Raw genomic sequence first — 7,072 nt, 5'->3', positions numbered from 1 at the left:
TTACACCGAGCGTCCTCTGGTGTCCATTTTGGCCGATGAAATTTGGTCACTTTTCAAAGGGGTGAGACTCGTCAGTAAAGTCAGTTTAATGTACAGTGGTTCATTTCAGGTCAGCTTGGTGTATAAATGTCATCTTTCCAGGTAATGAGAGCGGTTAGAAGCAAGTGAGAAAACAAAACCAGCTAATTTCAATAAGCCATCTCGCACTCTCGGATAGAGAGTCGGAAAAATCGGTCACGTGACTCATGGTGCCATCTTGGGGCAAAAATAGCATTTGCTGTTAATGTGTCTGCATGTAAATCCAGCTATTTTATTTATTTATTTGCTGAAAATGCCGGGTTGTTGTGCATTTGGAGGCACAAATAGACACAGCAAGGGCTTGAAGATGTACAGATTACCTTCAGATCAGAACAGACAAAAAATTTGGGAAAATAGCTGTGTGAGACGGAAGCGACTTCATCGTAAAGTTTTGAGGTAAATTTATTGTTCAGTTCCATGGACAGTAAAACTCATCTAAAACGTCATTGTGTAAACCAGATATTCACAGTCACCGGACAAAAAAGTCCCAAAGTTTTTTGTATTGTTTTCCATGTAATAAACACCGTATATAATGGATTTTGTACAATGGATTTTTCACTCACATCCGATAAAATGGCCCGTCCGATCGCAATGTATTTCCATTAAACCCCTCGCATGTGGGACCGGAGTCATTTCTATGATTAAAAGCCCGACAGTTGATCATTTGACAGTTGATAAATCAGACACAAAAGGCTGTGATTTGACAGTTTGCTGCTTTCAGTCTTTCCTCTCCCATCATATTTTAATAGTTTTTACAGTGCGCAGACAGATTACATTTTGATAATGGATCAAATACATTTGGCAGAAAAAAAAAATTTCAGAGGAAATTTTGACCAGGTGTTGTACAACATTCAGTTCCCCTGAAATAATCTGTTTTCCCAGTGTAGGGAGCGCGCACAGCAGCCGTAGAGGCGGTTTCCACAGTCTGCATACAATTTCTCGTCAGTAAAACGATAACACGTAATCATTTGTCATGTCAACGTTCTTATTTCATCTTTGAACCTACTATTTCCAGTATGAAAATAAAACGTGTTCTTGTTGTTGATGCATTTCGTGTTTTGGGTCTTTTTTTTTTCCCTTTTCCGACTTGAGTCACGTTCACTTGAACCACACCAAGAGATAAAGCCACACAAACACTGTCCATAAGTAATTCAGTGGGTTTGCGTTTTAAGAAACAGGAACACTGCCTTAATAAAATCTCTAAAACACATTCATTTGATTGAACTGGATACACCAAATGAAACGGCTGTTAACTGTTAGTAAATTTGTCACTGAAATAAATTAGGATTTGGTTAACAAAATACACTTTGGAAATATCCTTAATTTGTTTGGTAAATTACATTCAGAATATTTGGAAAGGACTAATTAAGCTGGTATATTTACCAAGATCAGCTATATTTAAATGATTTCACATCTTTTTCATTTACTCAATATTTGTAAGTGTAAAAACAGTGGCAGCTGGTGGAAAAAAAAAAAAATTTTTGGTGGGGTTGGTGTGCCAATAGATTTCCCTGCCCAGTCCAGCACAGGCATTCAAATGAACAGTTGGAAAATTACAATTCAATCAATCAATCAATCAATCAAGTTTATTTCTAGAGCCCTTTACAACACTCAAAGTGACCAAAGTGCTTTACAACAAAATTTAAAAACAAAACATGGTAAAAACAAATATCCAGCAGTAAAACCATTACAAAAACAATAAAATAAAATATGCATAAAAACATTTAATAGCATAAAATAAAGCGCCATCATGCTACTGAGTGTTAAAAGCCAGCCTGAACAAATATGTCTTGAGCCTGGACTTAAAAAGCTCCAAGTCAGAGATGATTCTCATTTCAGGGGGCAATTTATTCCAAAGTTTGGGCCCAGCAACAGAGAAGGCCCGATCATAATGGGAGCAGCATTGTAAAGTCCCAAAATTCTTCAACTTACTCCAGCAACACACATGGAGACAATAATGAAATGTATATTTTGCCAGATCCGGCAAACACACTCCTAGCGGATATTCTCCTCGCTGATTAGGTACTTCAAATGATGTTATCCTAGAGCAGTGGTGTCCAAACTATTCCAGAAAGGGCAGAGAGGGTGCAGGTTTTCTTTGCAGCCACTGACTCCAGCAGGTGATTTCACTGGTTAACATCACTTTGAGCAGGTGGGATGAGTTCATCAGTGAAATCACCTGCTGGAGTCAGTGGCTGCAAAGAAAACCTGTACCCTCTCTGCCCTTTCTGGAATAGTTTGGACACCACTGTCCTAGAGGGTATTTCAATATGGGGGCGTCCTCCGCATTGAGTGTTGGTGCTAATTTTTCATCTTTAAATGCCGTTTTGGGTGCCATAAAGTCGTTTGAATGGATCAGAAAATCACCTACTGCCAGAGGGATTCTCGGACACTAAAAGCAGCTCAAAAACGTGGCATAGCCGTGCCCGAAATTATTTCCACCACGTGTTGAAAAGCGCCGGTGGACAGAATTTTTGCAGTCTTGGTAATTTTCTGTGTCGGGCAGGGATGATAAACAAAACCTGCAAATTCAAGACAGAATAAAAACGAAAATACAAAAGTCCACGTCAGCACGTGTGTTTATCCTGTTTTTTTCCTCTGTCAGTGTCATGTCTGCAAAACCTTTGATCAGTCCACCCCTGAAAATAGTGAATGGTAAAATATGCCAATTTTCAATCATGAAAATCACCAATATCGATCTACTACCATGAATGTGAAATAAGGAGATCTTAAACTCCAATCGCCTTTAAGTTCCCGCCCGACAGCGGCCGTTCCGTGCCGCATACGGCAAAATATGGTCCAGTTCAACTTTGCCGAGGGCGCCGCCATGTTGAAATAAACTATACGATGACGTCATTTAAACTAGCCAATCAGCGAGGAGATCTGGTCAAATATTGCTAGGTGTGTTGTTCTGGCAAAATATAACCTGCCAAACAATAAATATAACCCAAATGTCAGTGGGGTTTCTGTTTCCGCCAAAAACAGCAGCACTTTGATAAATCCACGGGCGACCCAAACCATTAAATTTGGTGATGCTGATTGGCCAAATATTTATTATATTTCCTTAGCAACCGCACACAATTGGTCCATGGGCGCCAATTCTCTCACCCACAAGATATTAAATTTGGTGATGCTGATTGGCCAAATCATTATTATTTTCCTTAGCAACATACACAATTGGTCATTTCTCTGCACTTCAAGGGGCTGATGAGTGAGCGCCCAAGAAGAGAAATGATACATTCTGTGCTTCTGTCAGTGGAAATGCACTGTTGAATGAGAGTGACTTGGTGGAAATGTGTTTTAATAATTCAGATTACATGTAGGCACATACTATTAAGTAAAACTGACATTGATAGTACTTTTAAAATATATATATAATTTTTCCCTTTCACATCTGGGAGGGTGGCGCCCCAGTCGCCACTGTGTAAAAATGTTTCGCCAAAAACACTGGGTGGAGCACAGTTCCAGTTTTTCAAGTGTATACGTACACATCGCTTTTAGTCATTTTTTATTACTGATATAAATAGCTGGAAGCTCTGTGTGCTGGACACAAAAAAATGAAGGTTCCTCAAAAGATCAGTTTTAATCACTTGAAAGATACCTGGGGGAACAGAGTATAGAAATACGTACATGTAGTTTAAAACTCTTCCTTTGTCCACCAACATGTAAATACAGAAATGACTACATTATTTCTAAGTGCATAATGTTACTTTCTAATTTCATTATGGTCCCACCAAAATGGTACATTCTTATACACCTAAAGAAATTGGGTTGGTGCTTATCACATCCTGTTTAATAGTCAGGACCCTAAACCAGAAGTGGTAACATGCAGGCAACAAAGAAAATAGTTGCCAGATTTACAGCTCAAAGTTACTGATAGGGAGGGGTGTTATTTAAAAACTTTTTTGAAATCTATAAATTTTTGCATGGAACATGGAAATATACATGGAATAAACATAACAGTATAATTTTTGGGTCATTTGGTTCCAAAAACCCATATGGACGGAGCCGACAAAGGTATTAGTTTCAAAAATCGCCGAAAATAGAAGTTTCATATCTTGAGAACCGTTGCTCCTAGAGACTTGAAATTTGGCTGAAAATGTTCCTTGACCCCAAGTTTATATACAACTTCTATAGTAACAATAAGTTTATCTGGTGTTTTTTTTTTTTTTAGAAGTAATTGACAAAAAAACTAATTTTAATACATACCATCAATCACAAGAAACAAAAATCTATGTAGTTTTTATATCAGGAACATCTGTTGAGGTATCATCATCACATGTAAAGAATAACATGGTCACAATGAACTAATTATAAGCAACAGTGTTTTTATGTCAAAAGCAATTATTCATCTATTATACATGTTCTTGGGCATTCAAAGTGATCAGCGAAATAACAGAAGTAGTACAAATATTGTCTTGAAACTAAAAGAGATTCTATTTACAGTTGGTCAGCAGCAGCTGTTATTTTGGCAGCAGCAGCATCAAAATCCTGCCAAGTCACACCCGCATTTGTTGGCACCTTATTCAGATACACTTTGAGGTTTGTTGCCAGCTTTTGCAATGGAAGTGTTTGGTACTTTTCTTTGAGTCTGAACAGTTCACTTGTTCGGGTTAGAGACAGTGTTGTATCCCGAGCATACCTCACCTCTGTGTAAAGGCTGTCCTGCTTTTCCTTGTTACTTGGCTTCTTTCTCTTCAAGTAATCAACCTGCTTTGCCCTGGTGAATGGCCACCCGAGGACACTAACTTTTCACGATCAGACAGCTTCCTTTTCTCACAGGACACCTTTGCTGCTTCTTTACTGGTCATGCCAGCCTTCTCCAAGTTTGCTTGAGCCTCTGCCCATTCCAAGTTTGTTAGGACAAATTAGGTTTTTTTCTCAATTAGTCATAAAAAAAACACGATAGACACTGTTACGATTGAAGTTGTATATAAACTTGGGGTCAAGGAACATTTTGAGCCAAATTTTAAGTGCAACGGTTCTCAAGATATGAAATTGCTGTTGATATTTTCGGCAATTTTCAAACCGAATACCTTCTTCGGCTCCGTCCAAATGGGTTTTTGGAAGCTATAAACAAACTTGATGGTGACTCATTGCCTAAATAGGTATAGATAACATAATTCTGTGCAAAAAAATTAACTTCAGAATCATCACCCCTCCCTATTACTGAGCTCTTCAGACAGACCCATTTTGAATCACAAATGGTTTGCACAGTAAATGTGTAAAAACATGAAAAACTAACCAGGTATGTTATATTTTAACTTTAAAGAGATGACTTGGCAGACTTATGCCACTACTGCAGAGAGACAACACGAGACGGACTTCAACTGGGTAACAAATTTTTTTTAATTAATAAAATGTAATGTCGGGAAGTTAAATGGATAGGGGTAGGGGAATTGTAATTTTATCATGCCTAATGACAGCTTGGATAGGGTTCAGCCCCCTTGCAGACCTAAGGTGGAATAAGCAGCTATAGAAAATGGATGTATGTTGTAACTTTGAAAAGACTGTCAAAAAAATGCCTTATTTATTCTCCCTTCTCCAGATCCAGTGTGAGATGTGCCTGAGGTGGTTTCATCAGGCATGTGTGGGAAGCCCACCAACAGAAAGAGCCCCTTCACACATGGTACGAATGTGGTCGAATTACGCATGAATTGCGCATGAAGCAGGAATCGTATGCAATATGTGTAAAATTGCAGCTGCCTCCAATGCCTCGTACACCTGTTGCTACAACTATCTGCGCACACAAGCGGCTGAAAGACAGCATGCGTTGCGAGAGCCCATCCAACCCTCTTGCAGCAGGATGGCCAAATTCCAGATCACACATGAACATCTACATCGTTCACTTGGCACTTAGAAAATCTGTAGCCATTTGCGCTATTAGCACGAAAATAGCGAGCAGACGATCATTTTTAAGCAGGATGTGAAATTTATGTAAGTGCCCCCATGACTGTGAAGTTGCCAAGTCAACATGTGGCATGCCAAAGTGTTGGCGGGGGGAAAAAATCAAGCACTGCATAAATCAACATTGGCTCTAATCCTGATTTTATGGTCTTCCAGATCAGAAACCGCCAAACACAGAAAGTAACAACCAGAACACACTCAACTAACCCAATTCTTGAATGATTGTTTGCAAATCTTGAACTTATTACTAATATGGTGAGTTGGATATGGAATTTTAAAGTTGTTGTAGGCACGGACATTTAAGCAATACTGCACTCAAAATTGTATATTTTATGGTCTTTATTTTAACTGCAGTTGTATATGTGGAACCAAGCACCCTCAAAAAGGAGTTAAAGTCAGCCTGCACAGGTAAGTTAAAAATAACTTAGAATTAGAAAGGTAGTTTCATAAAGTTGTAGTATTTACTGAATGTGTTGTGTATTTGCCTCAGTAGACAAACCCTCTCAAGTGACGGTTTACATTTAAACGCATAAAAACAGCACGGTGGCTTAGTGGTTAGCACTGTTGCCTCACAGCAAGAAGGTAATGGGTTCGATTCCCACCTGTGGCCTTTCTGTGTGGAGTTTGCGGGTTCTCTCCGGGTGCTCCGGTTTCCTCCCACATCCAAAGACACGCAGGTTAGGTGGATTGGATTCTTAAAAAAAAAAGTCCGTAGGTGTGTGTGCAGGTGTGAATGTGTTTGTCTGTCTATATGTGGCCCTGCGACAGACTGATGTCCTGTACAGGGTGGACCCCGCCTCACGCTCTGTGACTGCTGGGATAGGCTCCAGCCCCCGCAACCCTTAACTGGAGTAAGCGGTTGAAAGTGAGTGAGTGCATAAATAAAAAAAAAAAAAAAAAAATTTGCAGTCTCACTTCAAAGTTTTCTAGTGCTACCTATTGGCAACATGCAGATAAGCAATACTGCAATCCTGACTTCCTGCCACAGGCTACATTTATGATTCGGGTTCAACCTACGTTATTCTTCTCTCCAAATTGCTTGACCAGAATATCATAAACATTAAAACATAGCAAAATATAAAAATGT

Source organism: Thalassophryne amazonica, chromosome 3 (genome assembly GCF_902500255.1).
Source record: "Thalassophryne amazonica chromosome 3, fThaAma1.1, whole genome shotgun sequence".
NCBI classification, from domain to species: Eukaryota; Metazoa; Chordata; class Actinopteri; order Batrachoidiformes; family Batrachoididae; genus Thalassophryne; species Thalassophryne amazonica.
This window is presented reverse-complemented; position numbering follows the sequence as displayed.